General features: G+C 45.6%; 1 protein-coding gene across 25 annotated transcripts in view; it reads right to left on the reverse strand.

Moving 5' to 3' along the window:
• MICAL3 (microtubule associated monooxygenase, calponin and LIM domain containing 3) overlaps positions 1 to 23,027 on the reverse strand; it is a 340,878-nt gene that overhangs the window by 252,650 nt on the left and 65,201 nt on the right. For 19 of the 25 annotated variants that reach the window (XM_068277274.1, XM_068277272.1, XM_068277295.1 and 16 more), the window contains one exon: positions 5,768 to 5,877. The exons of 4 other annotated variants lie outside the window; for them this stretch is intronic. The gene's annotated coding sequence lies outside the window, so the exon portion shown is untranslated. Of the gene's footprint in view, positions 1 to 5,767; positions 5,878 to 11,190; positions 11,210 to 11,783; positions 11,876 to 23,027 lie in introns of those variants that run through there. 2 more of the 25 variants (XM_068277278.1, XM_068277279.1) reach the window with 2 other exon arrangements.

Genomic DNA, 23,027 nt, shown 5'->3' on the forward strand with positions numbered 1-23,027 from the left:
GAATGAGAATGGCTGTTAAACATTGTACACGTGCTAGAGTTCTGTTGGTAAGATGATCTTTCATGACCTTTGCAGATGACCTTTTAAGACAAATCATTTTTATTTATTATGGTGCCAACATCTTGTGCAGCACTGTACAGGGTACAAAACAGACAGTCGTGGGTAGCACAAATACATAAGTAGTTCAACACATTACAATCAGAATATCCAGCAACACAAATACAACATACATACATAGATAGATGAAGTGTGGTTTGAAACATCACCAATAATGGTAAATGTACCTTTGTTAAAGTACAGCAGATACAGGAAACACTAGGGCATGACCTTGGCCTTGTAAGCCTAAAATCGGCAGGGAACACACTTGTCATGTCCGCGCGCAGAAAAAAAAAAACTGACATTCTGCATCCTGATTCTGCACATTTTGTCAGTTTTCTCTATCAATTACATCAGCTGCTGTGAAAAACCGCGCACGTTTTCCTGCATAGAAACACACTTGGTGTGCAGAAAAAGTACACAGGAAAACGTCCGCAGAAAACTGAAAGACAAGTGTGTTCCCTGCCTAAAGGATAGCGGGGTGGGGATACTAGGTGAGGAGACTGGGCAAGCATTCGGCTATAACAAAATACAAATATTAACTTGTGAAAACATTGGTGTTTTATGGGCTCACCCTGATCGATGTTACAGAAAGGGAAATGCTGAAGAAGTACACTGCGTAAATTATCCTACAAATTATTGTTAGGCGCTGACAGGTCTCCTGTTCACAGCTAAATACACAGCACTAACTACCCCCTCCGTCAAGAATCCAGTGTGCGTACAGCAGCCCCACCCCCTTCCACCTCCCCCCACTTGGCCATTTCACCAATGATTTGCCTGACAGATTGCTTGGGCACAGCAATGGCCAAGAGAATTGTTCTTCTGACTCGGTCTTCAGCATGTCGTCACACCTGCGCCACTCAGTCGGCCTTCCATTACCACTCACTCCCCTTGAAATGTGGGCACAGTCAAACAAAATATAAAAACATTTTTACCACTATTACACTCCAAACTGGCCCCATACAGACATCATAAAAGCAATTGAATATCTTCACCAAGTTATGTGGTTTCTACTTGCATCACTAGCCTGAAGCACTACAGCTTCAGGCAGCCCTGGAAAGCTAAGCAGAGTTTAGCACTGTAGAACAAATTAACAGCAGCCCAACCAGAGATTGTCAACAAGACGTACCGTATTTCGCGCCGTATAAGACGCTCTGGAATATAAGACGCACCCAGGTTTTGAGGGCAAAAACCAGGGGAAAAAAAAAGAATATATACTAAACCTGATGCGTCTATATTCCAGGAGCGTCTTGTAGGTGTTCTACCCCCAATTAATGTCCTCAATATTCCCCCATGTGCCCTCAGGTGTCCCCCATGTGCCCTTAGGTGTTCCCAGTGTGGCCCCCCGGTATCCCGCATGTGTCCTTAGTGTCACCCATGTGCCCTTAGGTATCCTCAGTGTAGTCCTCAGGTGTCCCCGGTCAGCCCTTGGGTGTTCCCAGTGTAGCCCCCAGGTGTCCCCCATGTGCGCTCAGTGTCCCCCATGTGCGCTTAGGTGTTCCCAGTGTGGCCCCCAGGTGTCCTTAGTGTCTCCCATGTGCCCTTAGGTATCCTCAGTGTAGTCCTCAGGTGTCCCCCGTGTGCCCTTGGGTGTTCCCAGTGTGGCCCCCAAGTGTCTCATGTGCCCTCAGTGTTCCCCATGTGCCCTTAGGTGTTCCCAGTGTTGCCCCCAGGTGTCCCACATGTGCCCTCAGTGTCCCCATGTGCCCTTAGTGTAGTCCTCAGATGTCCCCTATATGCCCTTGGGTGCTCCCAGTGGGCCCCCAGGTGTCCCACGTGTGCCATTAGGTGGTCCCAGTGTGGCCCCCAGTGTCCCCATGTGCCCTTAGTGTAGTCCTCAGGCGCCCCCATGTGCTCTTAGGTGTTGCCCCCAGGTGTTCCCCATGTGCCCTCAGATGCCCCTTCCCCTCATCTCCCTGTGTAGTCCGCTCCCCTTCCCCTTGTAATCAGTGCGGCGGCGGCATGTATGTATCAGCGTTGCCGGTATCACTGCCGGGCTCCCCGCATATGCCTGCTTGCTGTGTGGCCCGCTTGCTGTGTGGTCCGCTCCCCTTCCCCTTGTAATCAGTGTGGCGGCGGCATGTATGTATCACTGCCGAGCTCCCCGTGCTGACAGCTTTCCCAATCTTCCCTCCCCGCATATGTGCCCCCCCCCCCCTGGTGTCCGCGCTGCCCCCGCTTGTGTGTCCGCTCCCCCCCGGGTGTCAGCATAGCGCTGGGCAGTCCTACTTACTCCAGCCGCTCTCCGGGAATGCAGACCTGGTCTCCTCTCTCGTCGCTCCTCTAGTGATGGCTTCATCAATGACGCGTATTACAGAAGCCATCACTAGAGGAGCGACAGAGAGGAGACCAAGTCTGCATTCCCGGAGAGCGGCTGGAGTAAGTAGGACTGCCCAGCGCTATGCTGACACCAGGGGGGGAGCGGACACACAAGCGGGGGCAGTGCGGACACCAGGGGGGGGGGGGCGCACAAATGCGGGGAGGGAAGATTGGGAAAGCTGTCAGCGCGGGGAGCCCGGAAGTGATACCGGCAACGCTGATACATACATGCCGCCGCCGCCACACTGATTACAAGGGGAAGGGGAGCGGACCACACAGCAAGCCAATGCAGGGAATCCCCGATAGCGGCGGGTCGCGGTTCTTATCGGCGGGCGTTCGTAAGTCGGGGATTTCCTGCATTTGCTGTACAAGACGCAGGGACTTTTTCCTCCCCATTTTGGGGGGGAAAAAGTGCGTCTTATACGGCGGAAAGTGCGGAAGATAATCCTGGCTTGCACGCAAATTGTAAGTACAGGTAGGTTAGAACTGGACCAATTAAATGTACTTCCTACCGATTCTAATCCATGCTACTGAGCAGGCATAGGCAGTCATTGCGCTTGCACAATGCAGCTGCACTCGTACACGGACAGGAGCATGCCTGTAAAGAAGAGCTTCCTGGAAACCTAAAGAATGGGAGAGACCCCTGGAGCATCCAACAGCTTCATGCAGACTGAAAGTCTTAGCATCTCACTGGCCATCTCGAGCCTCCACAAAAGAGAAGCAGTCACCAATGGAGAAGGCAGAACAAGAAGTCCCAGCCTGCATCCATTTCACACAAAAAAACTCAACACTATGTACAGTAATGCTTCGGTGACCTGTTACAACTTGATAAATTACAGACAAGAGATTTGTTGGTAACGGGGAAGCAGTGATCGCAACTTCTCTACAGCGCAAATAATCCCCAGCAACAGAGAGGTCTGTATAGAATGAGATCATAGCATGACAAAGCAGTGAAACTATGCAGGAGCAGCACGAAAGCTTTGCTTATGCTTCCAGTCAAAGGCAAAACACTAGACCCCAGGGCCCCTTCAAGACAGCCCATGATAAAACAATGAAATAAAAGGGGAAATTCAGACTGAATAATAGATTTAGGAAGCACTCAACAATATTTTAAATATGCTGGTGAGGGAACAAACAATTTCAGCGAATAACAAAACACATACTGGTAAGGCTGACACTGAAAGAGTTCTCCGGAAGCACAGAGTAGCTCAGGAGATGATAGTTTGTGTCACTCCAACACATTGGGGGACATTTATCAAGAGTGTCTGAGACAAAATATTAGTAGGTTTTTAGAAATCTCTGCATAATTGTCTCGGGGCCCGTTTCCACTATAGCGGTGCGGAATCGCCGGAAAATCACCGAGGACGAAATTGCATGCATGTTTACTGCAATTTCGCATAGGGTAGTAAGTATGCGATTTTAACCATGTCACTGCCTGTGTAAATTAACATTGGTACCTATGCGAAGTCGCATGCTAAATCACGGGGGAAAAAGCATGCCAAAAACGCATGCGATTTCCCTATTAAATATATTGCGTGCGATTCGCATGCATTCCACGCGCAAGCAAATTCTGAGGGCTCTGCCGTGCAGAAAAATCCTGCACAGAAACGCTCAGGAAAACTGACAAGTGGAAACAGGCCCATTCACTTGTATTGGCTATGCGAATCCGCATGCAGATAACGCATGCGGATTCGCAATAGTGGAAACGGGCCCTCAGACAGCCTAAGAAATCACTAAATAGTGCAAATTCCTGCTTAAACTGATGTAAAATAGGAGGAGCTAGGAAGGTCTCTCAGACAGTGCAGTGTGTGAGGGGAATTGCTGTTGCTGAGGTAACCAACACACCTGCTGTATTGATAGCAACAGGCTCTGAGGAGGAATTCAGAAGGGGGAGGAGCACATCACAAATCATGTCTAGCCTGCTCTCTGCAATTAGGTCTAGCCTGCAGTTATACATGTGTAGAACTGCTATCAAGCACTTCTTAATCTGCGCCAGTTTAGGGATGGATTTGCACTTTTCTTAACTGTAGTGCAGCTCTAGAAGTTCATGCTAAATTACCACTATTACCTAAGATTTAAGAAGGTTCTTATCATTCAGAACTGTTCTCCCTGTTGGTTAGAACAGATTAAGAAGAAAACTGTCGGTTATGTGTTGATAAATCTCCCCCATTGTTCCTTCCACTATCCAAGTACTCAGAGTAAAAGCAAGCTACTAGTGTTTGTGGCAGTGCATAGCAATATTAGCACCTCCAGTAGCACCGAATATAACAGAAATGGAGAATTAAGAATTTCCAGCTGTATACCTCATGCAGAAAATACAGCAGGTCATATAGAGAAAATTTATCAGTAACACAGATGGATCAAAAGATTGAATGAAGGGTTTTGGCTGCTAGATCTGAAATATAACCTGATCACTAGAAGATGAAAGGTGGCAATAAATTGCTTCTACTTGAGATCCTGAACCCAGCTCCAGTAAATTACTCTGAAGAGAACTGTTCAGGCATACTCTCCTTTCATTATAAAGAACAGTGATAAGTGTCCACTAGTACACCCACAGAAGAGCTAGATGGTCCTTTTGTCCTAAATGATAGCTATATTGGTACGGTACTATTGTGGGCACAGATTGGGTCACACTATGCCAATCCTGAGGGATTCTGGTTGGGGGGGGGGGGGGGGGGGAATCACTCAGCCTTCTAGCAACAAAAGGGTTATTAAGAATCTGTGGAACTGGCTTTGCAGGTAATCCGTATCATGTCAGCACCTCACAGCTGATGTGACAGGGTGCCTACATGATTTAACATGAGCAGTTACTGAGTAACATCACCATCAGGTTGGGATTAGCTGGATTCCACAATGGCAGGCTAGGATCATCAGTCGCTGGATTCCACCTCTCTCATGCACACAAAAACTGTAGAACGGCAGAGAAGGCAGGGCCAAGACACCTCACTCCAGATTACTTTTTACCTTTAAGAACTTTGTCGAAAAAGATTTTCTTCACAGCTGTCAAAATAATTGTAACAGACTGCTGGCAGCATTCATTAAATTGCCCTGCATAGTATCACACTGAGCTAACCTGGTTTCATTTTTCTGTAATATATCTGCTTTTCCCTGTATACTTTATTTACAGTAATAGGGTCTAAACTGTTAATTGCCCCAAAAATGTCATACAAAATGAAAGTAAGAAAAAAAGATTTGCCCTGTATTTATCAGTTTTTGTTATAAGTACCATTAGGTTTTAAGGTTTCCAGCTCCGTTTATTAATTAGACCAGTTTCTATGGAGACTTCACGTTTTGTATTTTTGGTTAGTAAATTGTTTAGTCAATTCATTGAAAAATGACAAGTTTGATTTACCTCATTTGTTACAGGATTTTTACCCCAACACGTTAGAACTGTACTCGTCATATCAGACATATCGTCTTGGCAGTCTAATCGGTCCACATACCGGGTGCCACCAAGCTAACCTGTAATCACCACAAGCATCAAGTGAACAAATGATACCACGAAACAAAAATACTACTTTCCTATAACGTAATGTTTATTAAAGTGGATCCGAGATGAACTTTTATACATTGCATAATTGTGTTCCTTACGTATAGGTTATAGGGCATTCCTCAAGAAAAATACTTTTTTTCTGTTTTAATACTCTAATTTCCTATAAACTAAACAAGCCTCGCCCACAGCTTCTCCAAAACACCAAAGCACTCAGACCCATGTAGCAAGGCCTTATGGGAGCTCAGTCTGGGCAGGAGGAGGTTACTAACTAGAGATTTCAGAGACAGAGGGGAGGGGGGAGTGAATTTTCCACAGGCTGAGGGGTGGAGATGCAGTTGCAGATTACCCGTGTAATGATGACAAACAGAACATGGCCGCTCTCATTGCATCACAGGAATAAATCATCTTAATCTGTTGAAGCTGTATGCAGTCAGATTTTCTGTGTAAACTATCTAAACTTTAGATAAGATATATAGACAAGTTACTTGTTATAGTTAGTTTTTCATCTCGGATCCGCTTTAACAAAATAATTACATTCTAACACTATTGCGTCACCATTAAAAACTTGACTGATGTACATGTTAAGGCCCCCATACACTGGGCCGATTCCCGTCCGTTTCGACAGCAGATTCGATCCTGGGATCGAATCTGCTGCCAATCGCTTGCGCTAAACGCACCCGCCGATCCGATTTCCTCCCGAAATCGGATCGGTCCGTCGATCGCGCCGTGCGGGAAATTACCCTCGATCGCCCGGCGGTAGGAGCGCGTCGCTTGCGGCGTACGATTCGGGCCCGATGCGACGCATGTATACATTACCTGAAGCTGGCTCCGGGGTCCTCTTCTCCTCGCTGCACCGCATTTCCGCATGTCCCAGTGTACGCTATACTTCCTGTGTCACTCCGGTGACCAGGAAGTTGAAATAGAGGGCGCTCTATTTGAACTTCCTGGTCACGGAGTAACACAGGAAGCGCCGGGATGGAGCAAGAACAGCGGTGCGGTGAAGCGCGGAGAAGACGCCCGGGAGCCAGCCTCAGGTAATGTATACGGGGGTTGGGGGACAGGCGGCAGAACAGCTCAGCAGATGGTGAATCGGTTTCAGGCTGAAACCGATTCACAATCTGTTTGCAGTAAAGGTGGCCATACGATCCCTCTCTGATCAGATTCGATCAGATAGGGATCTGTCAGCTGGTCGATCTAATGGCACATCGACCAGTGTATGGTCACCTTTAGTCTTTAATGTATGTTGGCCTATGGCTAATCTCTTCTGGCAACAGATGAGCAGCTAAAGCTCAATGCCAACTAAGATGATGATGATGAACAAATGGAAAATTAGGCAGCCAAGGCTCCTTACAAATGACAGACAATTGAAGCTCTCCACTCCAGACCTTAAAGGGAATTTGAAGAGAAAGGGTTATGGAGGCTGACATTTATTTTGTTTTAAACAATCTACATTTCCTGGTTGTCCTGTAATCGAATACTTATAACTACAGACACTGAACAACCATGCAGATCAGATTTTCTGTCCCAAGTCTGACGCAATAAGCTGCATGCTTGTTTCCAGTGTGCGATTCAAATACTACTACAGCCAAAGATCAGCAGCACCTCCGGGTAACGGATATTGTTTAAAAAAGGAAATAACTATTGTGGCCTCCATATGCCTCACTTCAGATTTCCTTTAAATGACCACCCACCATAAACTCCATATTGCCTTTCTGCTGTATCTTTCATGACGTCTTGCTTCCTAAAAGTCAACATGGGAAAGCAGAACTGATCATTTTCCACCATGCCTGATATGACACCAATGTCAGTCAGGGCCCATTCACACTGGGGTGATCAGTGCTAATTGCCGGCGATCGCTAGCGCTTTTTAAATTGATAGCACAACAATAACTAAATGGCAGTGATGTAACTGCCGCGATCGCTGGTGATTTGCGGCGACCGCCAAACGCGATACCTGCAGCATTTTCTCACGATTTTAGAGCAATCATTACAATGCTAAAAAAGTGCTGATCACGATCGCTCAAAAATTGCGAGAGTGTACAGCAATTTTACCTCGTTAATTGTGGTAAAATCACCCGTGCAAAATGCTATCGCAAATCATTCACATTTTGCGTTTGCAAGGGAGTATGGGCCATAAAGGCTGCTTCACACCGCAAGAGCTTTTTCTAAGCACTTGTGATTTTAAAGCTCTTGCTAAAGTAATCCTATGTGTGTGCATTACGTGCAGGTCCCAAGTCGTCAAGCTGGGGAACATCCACTCAAAAGTAATGACAACAAACACTGGTGCACCTAAAGGTGGTGTCTTGTCACCACTGCTATTCTCCCTCTACACCAGGGGTGTCAAACTCAAATGCTAATTGGGCCGAAATTGTACACTAGGAACTAGTCGCAGGCCAACCTCAATATCTACTGGCCACCTTCCTCCCTTATAAAGCTCCCTGGATTCTAATGTCCCTCCAACCCTTATACAGTTCCCTGCTGCCTAGTGGTCCTCCCCTATACAGCTCCCTGGTGTCTAGAGGCCCCCACCCCCCCCCCCCCCCCTATACAGTTCCCTAGTGTTTAGCGGTTTCCCCCCCATATTGCTTCCCTGGTGTTCTAGGGCTTCACCTCAAATATAGCTTCCCTGGTGGTCTAGAGTGGGCAAAACATAATGCAAAGTGGGGAAATCACTTGAGGGCCTAATTTAATGGCTCTGAGGGCAAGATTTGGCCCGCGGGCTGGAGTTCGACATGGAGTTTGACATGTATGCTCTACACAAACAGCTGCAGATACGCAGAGGACTTTGTTAAGGTTTGCGGATGCAGATGCCAGAATATAGTATGATTGAAGAGAAGGAGGAGGAGGAGGAGAGCGGCACTGCTAATAAACTTTTTAATGCAGAGTAATGTACATAGATGCTTCAGCATGCAGCATACTTGCATAATACAGGCATTTCAAGTCATCATGGAAGTAATGAGTAGTGCAAATGTACCAGGTCTAAGAGAGTGGAGTGGTGCGGTGGGTGCTGGGCACAGGTGCTTTACGGTCGTTTCACGCAAAATTGCGCTTCTACGGAGGCTGCCTCCGTAGAAGCGCAATTTTGCGTGAAATGGCTGTGAAGCACCTGTGCCCAGCACCCACCGCTCCACTCTCTTAGACCTGTTACGTTTGCACTATTCATTGCTTCCATGATGACTTGAAATGCCTGTATTATGCAAGTATACTGCATGCTGAAGCATCCATGTACATTACTCTGGATTAAAAAGTTTATTAGCAGTGCTAATCTCCTCCTCCTCCTCTTCAATCATACTATACTGTCTTGTTGATGTCAAAGCACACTTATGGCACCAGAGAAACAGAAGAGAGTGTATGCTTATGCAACATTCCCCCTGCTAGCAGTGTTTACTGGAGTGCCAACTCTTTTTCCCTCCTTCAAGATGCCAGAATATGCACTGAATTGGCAGAGTTACCCTACAGGTTAGTCTTGCAGGAAAATGCTGAATACTATCAATTGTTTGCCATTTGAATCCCACTGCGTTGCGTTTCTGGGTGGGACGGTGCAGGTTTCTGCAGCATGCACCCAAATCCCTAGCAATGAATGGCATAGCGATCTGTATGCATGCTCGCGTGACTAAGTGATTAACCAGTGGGTACTTGGCTTAATTGGCTCTCTATTAAAGCTTGGTACACACATCCAATTTAGATTGGCCAATGTTACCACCACCATGTAATATGAAGGTCAACAGATTTACATTACTATGAACAGATTTGTGTGGATAAGCCTTCATACTACATGGAAAAGGTAAACTTCCATTTCTGAATAAGAATATGAACTACTACAAGACTGCTATCACAAAGCTACTAATACACACAGCTTTTGCCAACCTCCACTAAATTTAGATACGACCTAAGCAAGGAATGAAAAAATCATTCAGTCAAGGCTAACTGGTTCACTTATTTTCCACAAGCTTAGTAAATGCCCGATACTAACATATTAGACCGTCGACCATTCATTAGAATAGCAACAGCATGATTTAGTAGCTGGCAATGCCGTGATTTTTTTTACTGTGCCCGAAGCCCCCGTCCCAGTCCCAGGGTAGCCACCACTGTCCGCCCGGCAACATAACTCCCCTCAGCCCATCCCCCCCCCAAAAAAATTGCAGCTGTGCGAGTACAAATACATAGGTTAGCATTAGGCTCAGTTCACATTACAATACAGAATCACACTTTTAGTTTGTTTTGCCAGATTACAACAACTGACAAATGAATGGCTCCTATGTTTAAATATGATCCATTTACACTTGTCAGTCCACAATGGATCTCAAAATCAGGCCTGTATGATTTTTTAGGACAGTGGATGAGCGTACGCCTGTGGTGGAAACACTGGCACTCTGATTGGGCGTTAGAAATCCAGCTTAAAATGAACTAAGCCATATGCTGGGAATTCATGGCTCGATTTTGAGCTATTAAGATGGCTCAATAGATAGTCCCCGACATGCCTGATCTCCCGCCCGATCGTTTCGCCGCTCAATTCCAGATTGAAGTGAATGGAAAAAGATAAGAAAAACGAGCGGAAGATAAGAGAATTGACTGCGGAATAGAGCAGTGAAACTGGTTGTACTGGTTGAACTCAATGGACGTATGTCTTTTTTCAACCAAAATAACTATGTAACTGTGATCAAGCGGGAGAATCGAGAGGCAAAGTCAAGCCGAGTATGCCCAGCATCAGGGCACTTTTACACTTAATATGTTTTGATGTGTTTTTTTTTTTTCTCCATAACAGTGCATTGTGAAAAAACTTCAGTTTTTCAGCATATAGTGTAAGAGAGGCCATAGGGAAACATGGATACTAGACTGCACATCAATTGTCCTTTAAATTACCACTGACAGCAACTGATTCAGGGAAAAGGGACCCTAATGGTGCCCATACACAATACAATAAAAACATTTGAGTTTCGGTCTAAATGATCAAATGAAAGTTGAAAATTTTTATTTATTTTTTTTCGATCAAGAAATTCGAACGATTATTTCTTTTTTTGAGAAAAATCTGATCGGACATGCTGGAAAAATCTTTATATTCAATCTAAAGGAATAATCGAACTAAATTAATTGAAAAGAAATGAAAAATTTGTACCATGTATGGGCACCATAAAGCAGAGGCCGGGGGGGAGGGGGGGGGGAGGTTACCACAGCTGAGACCCCCACATGGTGATGAAAAATGCAACATGTCAGAATCTGCAGTATCCTCACACTAACCTTCCTCCTGACTGCTGCCTCACACTTATCTTGCCCCTAACTAACCTTGGCACTGATGCAGCCATGATTCTGATGGGTAGGGTGTCAGCCCAGCCAGATTGCGTCTATTTCAGGAGAGTTCCAGGCACTAGAGGGAAGGTGAACACTGCTCTGTCAGGCTTAAAAGGGTTGCTCAGGCTGTCAACAGGAAGATAGTGTTTTTTTTTCTCAGCTAATATCAGTTGTGGGTGCATTGTTGTGGTACCGTCAACATTACAGGCAATTACGCAAGTACCAAATACATTTGGAGCTCCACCCTCTTCATGCTGCATGTTGAAGTACAGCACAGAGTTAAAGGGGACAGGTTTCAGACTACACACTGACAGGGTCCCTTTAAATAGCACACCATATCAGTAAAAAGTGACAGAGGAAACTGCCATACTGAATGCAAATCAATGAAAACACCAGACCAGACTCATCCAAAGAGCTCTGATGTCATAGCAACCCAGGGCCACTTACTAAGAAAACCGGAGTCCTGCAGCAGGTTCTAACGACCGCTACCCGGCAATTTCCAGGCTTTCTTAAAAAAAAAAAAAAAAAAAAATTAAAAACAAACATAAGACAGGACTGCTGATGTGTCAGGCGCAGGATGCAATTACCTCAGAGAAGTCGTGTCATTATCTCGTCTGTTGAGCCAAGCTCTCACCATTTATGTCAGTTTTGAGGCAAACGTCTCTGGGTAGCATGTCACTGCCTGAACATAAACACAGGGCGGGGGCCGCCTCAGACATTATCTGTCGGTAAGAGAAGCCAAGCAGCCCTGCCAATCCCACAATCCCCTGCAGAGCCCTCACACACAGCATACAAGCCTCGTGACCGGGGCCGATGGTTCTTCAAAGCCAGCAGCAGAGTCAGGCCTGTGAGGGAGACTATTAATAGAGCAGAAAGATTAGCTGGGCAAGGGTTAATAGCAACACGCAAGCTCTCAGCTGAAGGCAGATAAAGATGCCTCTGTAGCCAGACTATCAAGCAATTCAGTGTTTGCTGGAGGCTGAAGAGTTAAATCCACTCATGTGTTCCATCTCTCAAAGGACTCTGGTGCAGGAGATATCTGAGTCATTTATGGATGCATGTCCCCTAACTGGCAGGCAAATCAACATTGTACAGCACAAAAAGCCCTTTGCTCTGTTCTCCAGCCCCCCCCCCCCCCCCCCCCACACACACACACACACACACACACACTCTTCCCCATGAAAATCATCACCTACCACCTATTTTTGAACTTGTGTTTTGACTTTTCCCTTTACCATCCATCAATTGGGGCTTGAGCCCACTAATACAGTTGTGCTCAGTTGTGTCCGCTTCTCAACACCACATCAATGTTACAGATGCTGAAAAGCGGACACAACTGCGTTAGTGGGCTCAGGCCCTTAGGCTCCTTTCACACCAGACAACGCGTGCAGGAGCCGTTCACCTGCACACATTGATAGCCTGCGGCGTGTCGTCGGGTATCTGCGGTGCGGCACAATCAGCGGCGGTAGCTATTAATTGAACCCGACGGAAAACGCCGGCTCCCAGGGGATGAACGCTCCCGGGTGCGTCAGAACCGCAGCGTACCGAAACGCAGCGTCGGGTGTGAAAGGTAAAATAAAAGTCTATGGACTATCATTTTACCTTGGTTAATGCAAAGAACTGCCTTTGCGTTACAACGCAGTAAAGGGCTCTGGTGTGAAAGAGCCCTTAGGGAGTGGTCACACTTATAGGGAAAACTGAAGTGAGAGGTATATGTAAACTGCCATTTTTATTTCCTTTAAAAGGAATACTATCGATACCCAAGTGTTCTAAAATGACAGTGTGCAAATAATGTCTAAGTAGCTGTGTAAACATTTTCCTACTTTTCATGTTAAATATCAGAGGCAAAAACTGTAATTTATTGAGGGTAGGATTTAGCTATATTGGGACAAATCAATTGCAGAAGGGGTGTCTGCTTCAATGCACAGCCAGAGTTGCATATCACACTACAGAAAGTAAATATCAAACATATCAAACTCTGAAAGCAAAAACAGTATGAAAAGCTGTGACAATTAGTTACATTTCCTCTGCCATCTTCAGACACTTCAGTCAGAAACAGAGCTCCCAACAGCTGCAGCTCCTGTGTCCTGTCTCTCTCTGTCACACACAGAGCTACACAGAGTTAACTGATAAAGTGTGAGGGGAATTTCCCCTCTCCTCATGGCTCAGTCAGCCATCAGCTTTGGCGTCAGTGAAGATTTAAAGTATTTTGCTAACAGTAAAAAAAGAAGTTGCTACTAAAATGAATACACCAGTACTTAGCAGCACTTCCCAAACAATTCCTGTGTCAATTGAAAAAAATATGTGAATCGATAGTATTCCTTTAAGCAATACTAGTCATCTGCCTTCAGTACTGTCAACAATAGACCTTGAACAAGCATGCAGCAGATCAGGGGTCTGACATTTTTGTCAAATCTGACACAATTAGCTGCATGCTTGTTTCTGGTCTGATTCAAAACACTACTGCAGCCAAATAAACTAGCAGGGCTGCCATTTTGCAAAACGTAAACAGACTGGAAATGTGCTGCAAAAGGGCAGCACAAATCCATTTTCCATCCATTTATGTTCAAGTTTAGAAAACCAGAACCCGGACCACGGATTGCGTTCTGCAACCGCATCTATTGTGGACCGAGCCTTAGGGCTGGGGGTCACACTTGAGTGAGTGTAAATTGTCGTCACACTTTTGTCCGACAGCCAGCTGACTGTCAGCAATAGGGAATTGCACGCTGTGTGTGTGAAGAAAACAGAGCCAGGTGGGAGGTTTTTTCCCTGCAGTGGGAAAACACACATTGCCTCCACTTCCCTGCAAATCTCTATAGGGAAGCGCGATGTGCATTTTTGCATTGTGGAACCGACATGACCGATCGGGATTCAATTGATGGTGTGATTGATTTGCAATGAAAACTGGTCAAAATCGGTCACACGATCGATCAAATCCCGATCGGACATGTCGGATTTTATCGATCAAATCTATTTCGATCGCGCCTGAATTTGAATGGTGTAGAGAGGGCTTAAGGGTAGGTTGTTTGCATGCGCCAATGCAAACACACTGCCCACTACAGGGGTTAATATTTCGAATAAAGTGGATCCGAGAGGAACTTTTACTCATTGCATAATTGTGTTCCTTTCCTATTGTTTATAGGGCATTCCTCAAGCCAAATACTTTTTTGTTTTATATGCCAGTGACCTAACATCTTCTCCTGATGAACTTCCAATAGAATTCAGGGCCACGGTGGAAGAATAACCTTTTGCAAGCGATGGGTCTAAAATTCAAATACTGCAACAGGTACGTTGTAGTTACAATGAGCAGGTGGATTGGGGACACAAGGGACAGTGCTGTACTGCAATGAACAGTACTGCACAAGCAGTGGTCTCACTGCTACAATGTGACTGAGCAGTGCCAGGCAGTAAACTGTTCACTAATGCCCAATTTCGCCACATGAGGCAGACAGTGACCTGTGTGTGGCTGGCTTAGATGTGTCCTGTCGTGAACCAGCCACCAGACATGGATTACAGTGTGCTTAGCCATGATTGCAGTATATTCTCCACAATTTACAACTTAAAGAGAAACTCCAACCTAGAATTGAACTTTATCCCAATCAGTAGCTGATACCCCCTTTTACATGAGAAATATAATGCTTTTCACAAACAGACCATCAGGGGGCGCTGTATGACTGCTTTTGTGCTGAAACCCCTCCCACAGGAAGCTCTGGGATCGCGGTACTTTTGGCAGTTTGTTACAATGTAACAAGGTTCAGACAGGAAATAGCTGTTAACAGCTGTCTCCAACAGCCAAAACAGCTAGGAGCAGCTACATAACCTGCCATCAGTAAAAATGTCACCATGTAATAAATGTGAGAATGTAAATTGGGGAGAGGAAAGATTTACAATGAGCAAACACTGACTAAATCATTTATACATAATTATGGTAAAAATGAAGCACTTTTTTTTACTACATTATTTTCACTGGAGTTCCTCTTTAAAAGACAGTTTGCACAACACGTTCCCAACTTCAAACAGCCACAAAGGGAGGCTGTCACATTTAGACATGAAAACAAGGTTCTGGAATGCCGAGCGGCATGCGGTTTTATATTTATTCACAGATTAAATGCTTCCATTCACAGCTGTCCAAAACTCATTAAAGGAATTTACCTAGAGATCTGTAAGGCCCGGTTCACATTAGCGTTCCAGGTCCGGCTTCCCTGGACCCGGAATGCTCCGTACACAGCGGATGGTGAATGGATACATTGTTAATCAATGTATCCATTCACACTCGTGCGCCGTCCGGATCCGATCCGGGAACGCAGCTCCGGTACGGTCCGGCTTTTTTTCCAACATGCGCTATTTTTCAGTCCGTCCCGGTGCGGCTGCGGACCCGGGCCGGATCCTGACCCTTCGCATGCGGCCATGCTGTGCTGGCAATAGGACCGGATGCTTCCAGCACCGGTCCTATGCCACTTGGGGGGCCCGGACTACACGCCGGTATCCCCCATGCTTGCGGTGCCTTTCTGGCACTGCAATGTATCTAGTTCTGGCTACTTTATTGTAGCCGGAACTGATACATTCCGGATCCGCAACTTGTGCCGCCTTGTGGCCACCGCAGAGAACCGTACGTTCTCTTTGCGGGACCCGGACACTTGCGGACTCGAACCGCAAGTGTGAACGAGGCCTTACATGACAACTCTATACACTGAACCACCAATGCAGTCTCTCAAAGGACCAGGAATGCTCCACAGACAACACTTATGCAATGATCAATGTCACACATCAATCCAGATTATAGAAGGAATTTTGCAGTCAGATTCAGGCTTTTCTAAGGCCTAGTGCACACCAGTGCGGATCGGCTGCGTTTTGCGATCCGCTTGCAGCTGCGGATACGCTTGGCTAATGTATATCAATGGGCTGGTGCACACCAGAGCGGGAGGCGTTTTGCAGAAACGCATACTCCCGGGCTGCTGCAGATTTTGGATTGCGGAGGCGTTTCTGCCTCAATGTTAAGTATAGGAAAAATGCAAACCGCTCTGAAAAACGGGACTTCAGAGCGGTTTGCCAGGCGTTTTTTGTTACAGTAGCTGTTCGGTAACAGCTTTACTGTAACAATACATGAAATCTACTACACCAAAAACGCTTCACAAAACCGCAAAATGCTAGCTGAAACGCTACAGAAAAAGAAGAAAAAGCGTTTCAAAATCTGCTAGCATTTTGCGGATCTGCTAGCAGTTTTTGGTGTGCACTAGGCCTAAATGTCTCTTGTGGAGCAGACTGACTGCAGCATCTAAATAGAGAGATGGAGCACCCATACACACAGGTCTTGTGGTGCGCCCACAGTACCATGTGGCCTATCAGCATCTATCCATTACAAATGCAGGCTTTGCTTCTTGCATGGTAGTTATGCATAAGGACCGTGGTATACTTTTCCTCTCAGTGCATGTGCTTGATTCACACATCACCCAGCAAACTCAGTATTAGTGCCTGTCATGGGTCATATTAGGACAATGCAATGTTGCTGATGGGTTTGTAAATAACTTTCCCTGGTGAGCTAGTGGTTTCTCCTCCTATTTATAGCTTTCCCTGGGTGGACACCCTTCCCTTCATATATTTGTACAGTGTAGTCTAGTGCTGGCCCTTCGCCTTTAAGGCATTCCTTGGTAGTCTAATCGAACACCAAGGTAAATACACCCTGGTAGTGCCCTACTTGTTGCCCTGTAGGATAAGCAAAGGTGCATGAGCACGGTACTCAGTGCTGCAGAGAAACAATCACGTCCTCCTGCTACAACTGGTGGCAGAGCCAACATGATTTTACTGTAGTGCAGGTGCAATTGGTTATCAAGTGTAGACTGTCCTGGTTTTGTTAAACACAAGTCCAGCAAATAGGAGCTGCATGTGGTTGCATAGACATCCTCTTAGAGGCCCGAGCACCTGGACCTGTATAATTATATTATCGTGCCGTTTTGGGAACAGAGCATAACATGCTGCAATAGTACTTTGGCATTGATAGTTTAGCCCTCCAATGGTTCTCCTCCTCCTTGAATGGCAGAACATAAAGGATACCCTTAGGACCTTTCCAGTTCAAATCCATAACATCAAAATTGTGTTACTCTTGTTCTTCACCATAAACATGCTACCACTTGGAAAAATTATCCAAAAACCATGGTCTGATATACCTCTGCTATGCTGATGACAAAAGCTGAAAACACACAAAAAATACAAACACACACACACACACACACATTTACCAAGAATCTCCTCAACCCACCATTGACTAACACAGACCCCCGGAACATTTCGGAAAAGAGTTTGTTGGATAGGTCATCATGGCCTCACTCGCCACCATGTACGAGCGCAACTGTACTGCGCAGTAAGCCAGAGACACTTGTACATGAGCAGATCCTTGTTACTGTGCAGACCAGGCCGTACTCATGTGCACAGTACGGACACGGACACGGACACACACACACACACACACGTAGAGGAGTGCAGCTGCAATTTAGAGGGTTGCACACAGTGGAGACACTGGTAAGAACACAGAATTCAGGGGCTTCCCCCTACCTAGGTAATTATCTTTTTTGTTGCAGCTATAAGCTAGGGTTTACTTTAAACTAAATGCGGGCAAAACATATATGTTTTTATCAACGGAGGTCAGTGCCTAGCAGCAAAGAAGCTCCATTGAAGGTAGGAAAAAAGACGACCTTTTTAGCTCTAAGGGCTGGTTCCCACTTGGGCGATTCTTCAGCGGTTTGCTGATCGCCTACGATCAGCAAAGCGCTGCTACAATGCATCCCTATGGATACAATTAACACTGCAGCGGTTGCATTTCGATTAACCGTAAACTCGCTGCATGCAGCGTTTTGGGGGGCGTTTGCTCGGCGATTCTCGTTCTATTGAATGGAAATCAAAAGCGCAATTCGCACAGAATCGCAAGATTTTAGCTAAGATCGCAGAGCCGAACTCGACTGCGGGCTAGTGGCGCTCCAACGCCGAGTGTGAACTAGCCCTCACACTGTACACAACTTGGGAGTACTGACTGATGTGGAATTTAAAGCGGAATATAACCCTGCATTTCAACTTTGCTCAAAAACTTTATTTTCAGCATATTATATGCAACCAGCATTTTTTTTTTTACTAGACCAGCATTGGAAGGGTTACACACAGAGCTTTAAAGTGACTCTGTAACAAAAATTACAACGTTTTTTCTACCATGCTACACGTTCCTAAACCTATTCTAATCTGTTCTGGCTCACTGCAGCACTTTGTACTATCAAGGTCTATGTAATAAATCAATGTATCTTTCCCCTGTCAGACTTGTCGGCCTGTGTCTGGAAGGCTGCCAACTCTTCCGTGCTGGTCTGTTCCTCTATGCACACTCCAGTGTGTGTTTTATTTACATAAGCCAGCAGCTTCTCTGCTATCTTATCAGTGATAGAAGAGAGCTGGATAAAAATCCTCCTCTGTTAGGCTGTGAAAGTAGCTGGCTGACACATACTGAGGAATTACAAACACAGGCACAGGCAGAGCTGTCTGCAGGAAGCCTGTAATGTTCAGTGCATGAGAGAAGAAGGGGACAGAAGGTAAACACACAAATGATCTTTTGAGATTCAAAAGGAAAGCTGTATACAGCCTGCTTGTGTATGGATGTATTTTCTATGTGTGGACATACTGTACATCAATCTACTTCCTGTTTTGGTGGCCATTTTGTTTGTTTATAAACAAACTTTTTAAAACTGTTTTTGACTACTTTTAATGCGGCGGGGAGCGGCGAAATTGTGACAGAGGGTAATAGGAGATGTCCCCTAACACATTGGTATGTTTACTTTTGTGCGATTTTAACAATACAGATTCTCTTTAAAGTTCCGTGGATAGAAATGCAGACGCATCCGAAGTTTAGATAGATACATTTAAGTAAACACAATGTAACAAGTTGTGAATGTTACACACTCTGGCTGTCCTCCAGCTCCTGCACAGTCAGAGTGTGTGTCACATTCAACACTTGTTACACTGTGTTTACTTAAATGCATCTATCTAAACTTTGGATGTGTCTGCATTTCTATCCATGGAACTTTAAAGCTCTGTGTGTAACCCTTCCAATGCTGGTCTAGTAAAAAAAAAATGCTGGTTGCATATAATATGCTGTAAATAATGTTTAGAGCAAAGTTGAAATGCAGGGTTATATTCCGCTTTAACTTCAGGAATCAAATTTCAGCGGTTGTGAAACATTCCCTTTTTCATCACATCATGGCTGGACAGGGGCAATTTGGAGGCCTACCAAATAAAGACCTGAACCGTGACGTACAGCGATGGTTGAATACAGGCTCAAGCTTGAGGTGTGCACACCTTTGGTCAGCGAACCCCATATCAGTCTGGTTAATCTGGCTGAAAAAAACAAAACCTCAATGTAGTTATTGGAACTTGTCTCAGCAGTTGTTCAAACACACTGCAAATGTACAGGTTTACACAACAATATCTAAAAAGGGCCAGTCCACCCAGAACTGGAAATTCAGCCTCTCTCTTGGGGACTTGCATTAGCAAGTTACCAGTTCTGCACAAACTCTCCACGTTAGGTCCTTGAATTGTATGGATAAGGTTTCCAAAATATAAAATCACATATCCTCTGCTTCCATCAATTCCTCAGGAGGTGGTGGTGGACTCGCCTCCTTGAAGTAGACAAGATACTGTCAGCTTTTTAACAGGTTTATTTATATACTCCAGACAACCATGCAATGCGTTTCGCAGGTATATTCCTGCTTCCTCAGGCAATAACAAATAAGAGTACACGCAGTACAGTCTCAAGGTCAAGATAAGCGCCTCTGTCAACCTCTGTGTTTTTAAACTTTTTAGTACCTTTTATCCTGCTGGCGCCTCTGTTCACTCTTATATTACCAATATCCACCCCTGGTGGAGGGGTCGATCACCATCTCTTTTTTTCCTGATCTACAGAGAGCGACTTTTAATCCTGAGTGACGACAGGTCTTATCTCCTCACCTGCCTGTACAGACAGTGGTTACCTAGGAGGTAACCCACTTTTGTGAGTATATACACACACTATATACTTTTCAATTCCAAACCTATTGTTTTGCTTACTACACTATATTGGGCTCTCGGTGTCCCCACTTGTTTATCTGCTTCCATCAAGCTACACCATCATGTCTGGGTACCTTAAAAAGGAACCTGAGGTGAGACCAATGGAAGCTGTTATATTTTCTTTTTAAACAATACCAGGTGCCTGGCAGTCCATCTGATTTTTCTGGCCAGTAGGGTCTAAATCACACACCTGCAGCAAGAACGCAGCTTAACTAGTCAGATTTGTCATAGACATCTGATCTGTATGCTTGTTTAGGGTCTATGGCTTAAAGGGCAACTGAAGTGAGAAGAATATGGTGGCTTCCATATTTATTTCCTTTTAAACAATACCAGTTGCTTGGCAGCCCTGCTGATCTGTTTGGCTGCAGTAGTGTCTGAATCATACCTGATAACAAGCATGCCTCTTATCTTGTCAGATCTGACAATGTCAGAAACACCTGATCTGCAGCATGCTTGTTCAGAGTCTATGGCTAAAAGTATTAGAGACAGAGGATCAGCAGGATAGCCAGGCAACTAGTATTGCTTATAAGGAAATAAATGTGGAGCCACCATATACCATACACTTCAGTTGTCCTTTAAATGATACCGGAACTGACATGTGACATGATGAGATAGACATGTGTATGTACAGTGCCAAGCACACAAATAACTATGATGTGTTCCTTTTTTTCTTTCTCTGCCTGAAAGAGTTAAATATCAGGTATGTAAGTGGCTGACTCAGTCCTGACCAGACAGGAAGTGACTACAGTGTGATCCTCACGATTAGAAATTCCCCTTTTTACCTCCTTTCTTGCTCTCAGAGGCCATTTTCTGCTAGGAAAGGGTTTTATAGTTGGAATTTCTTATCAGTAAGGGTTACACTGTAGTGACTTCCTGTCTGAGTCAGGACTGAGTCAGCCACTTACATACCTGATATTTAACTCTTTCAGGCAAATAAAGAAAAAAAGGAACACAGCATAGTTATTTGTGTGCTAGGCACTGTACATACACATGTCTATCTCATGTCACATGTCAGTTCGGGTATCCTTTAAAGTAATAAAGGCAGAGTATCAGCAGCAGATCGAGGCAATGTGCATTAATTAAAAAACAAACAGGTCAGCCTCCATACACCTCATAACTCAGGTTCCCTTTAAGGCATACATGTCAAACTCCAGCCCGCAGGCCAAATTTGGCCCTCAGAGCCATTAGATTTGGCCCTCAAGTGGTTTCCCCACTTTGCATTATGGTTGACCCACTCTAGACCACCTGGGAAGCTATTTTAGAGGTGATGCCCTAGAACACCAGGGAGGCCATACAGGAAGCGAGGGAGGAAAGCACTAAACACTAGGGAACTGTATAGGGGGAGGCTTGGGGTCTCTAGACACCAGGGAACTGTATAGGGGAGGGAGGACCACTAGGCACCAGAGAACTTTATAAGGGAGGAAGGTGGCCAGTAGACATTGAGGATGGCCCACGACTAGGTCCCAGTGTACAATTTCAGCCCACTTTGTATTTGAGTTTGACATCCCTGCTTTAAAGGGAAGGTTCAGGGAGGGTGGGTAAAAAAATCAAAATCAATTTCCACTTACCTGGGGCTTCCTCCAGCCCGTGGCAGGCAGGAGGTGCCCTCGCCGCCGCTCCGCAGGCTCCCGGTGGTCTCCGGTGGCGCGTCCGACCTGGCCAGGCCGGCTGCCAGGTCGGGCTTTTCTGCGCTCCAAGGCCCGGAACTTCTGCGTCCCACGCCGGCGCGCTGACGTCATCGGACGTCCTCCGGGCTCTACTGCGCAGGCGCAGTAGTTCTGCGCCTGCTCAGTAGAGCCCAGAGGATGTCCGATGACGTCAGCGCGCCGGCGTGGGACGCAGAAGTTCCGGGCCTTGGAGCGCAGAAGAGCCCGACCTGGCAGCCGGCCTGGCCAGGTCGGGCGAGCCACCGGAGACCACCGGGAGCCTGCGGAGCGGCGGCGAGGGCACCTCCTGCCTGCCACGGGCTGGAGGAAGCCCCAGGTAAGTGGAAATTGATTTTGATTTTTTACCCACCCTCCCTGAACCTTCCCTTTAAGGGCTTGCAAACCAGGTAAATTCAGAGGGGAGAGGGAGTGGAGATGAACCTTCTGACCTATTTCAGCAACTAGGCAAGATGTAGTTTGTGATCAGAGTATGGGATAGGAAACATCTGCAACTATTTACTGTGAGCATGTGCAGGATCTAAATAAAAACAAGGTAATAGACTATTAGATTTACCGGTAAGGCTGGTCATGCTGAAAGCGGTACAGTATTATTCAGGGCTGTAGAGTTGGTGCAAAAATCATCTGACTCCGAAGTTTATTAAACCTTCAACTCCAAGGCTCATATGCAATTCACTTTTTCGCCTGAATTCTCTCCGTGATTTTTTTTTCCTTTTTAAAATAAAATTTAACATTTTGCAAATGAAAAAGTACCAAAAGTAGTAGAAAAAGTAGTTGCAAAATAATTTTTTGTATTTTCTAGCTTGCTGGAGGCTTAAAAGACATTCTATTGGTAAGGTGTTAAAATATCAATTTGAACAAAACAAGGAGAAAAAGCGAATTGCATATGGGCCCAGGTAAACCAAAATTGCTCCGACTTCTACTCCGCAGCCCTTGCAGGGCTATGGAGTGGGTACAAAAATCATCCGACTCCAACTCAGATTCCTCAGTTTATGAAACCACTGACTCCAGGTACACAAAAATTGCTCCGACTCTACAGCTGTGATATAATTTCTGACATAAATCAAAACATGACAGGAGGGGGGAGTA

This window comes from Hyperolius riggenbachi, chromosome 3, assembly GCF_040937935.1.
Source record: "Hyperolius riggenbachi isolate aHypRig1 chromosome 3, aHypRig1.pri, whole genome shotgun sequence".
In the NCBI taxonomy this organism is placed as follows: domain Eukaryota; kingdom Metazoa; phylum Chordata; class Amphibia; order Anura; family Hyperoliidae; genus Hyperolius; species Hyperolius riggenbachi.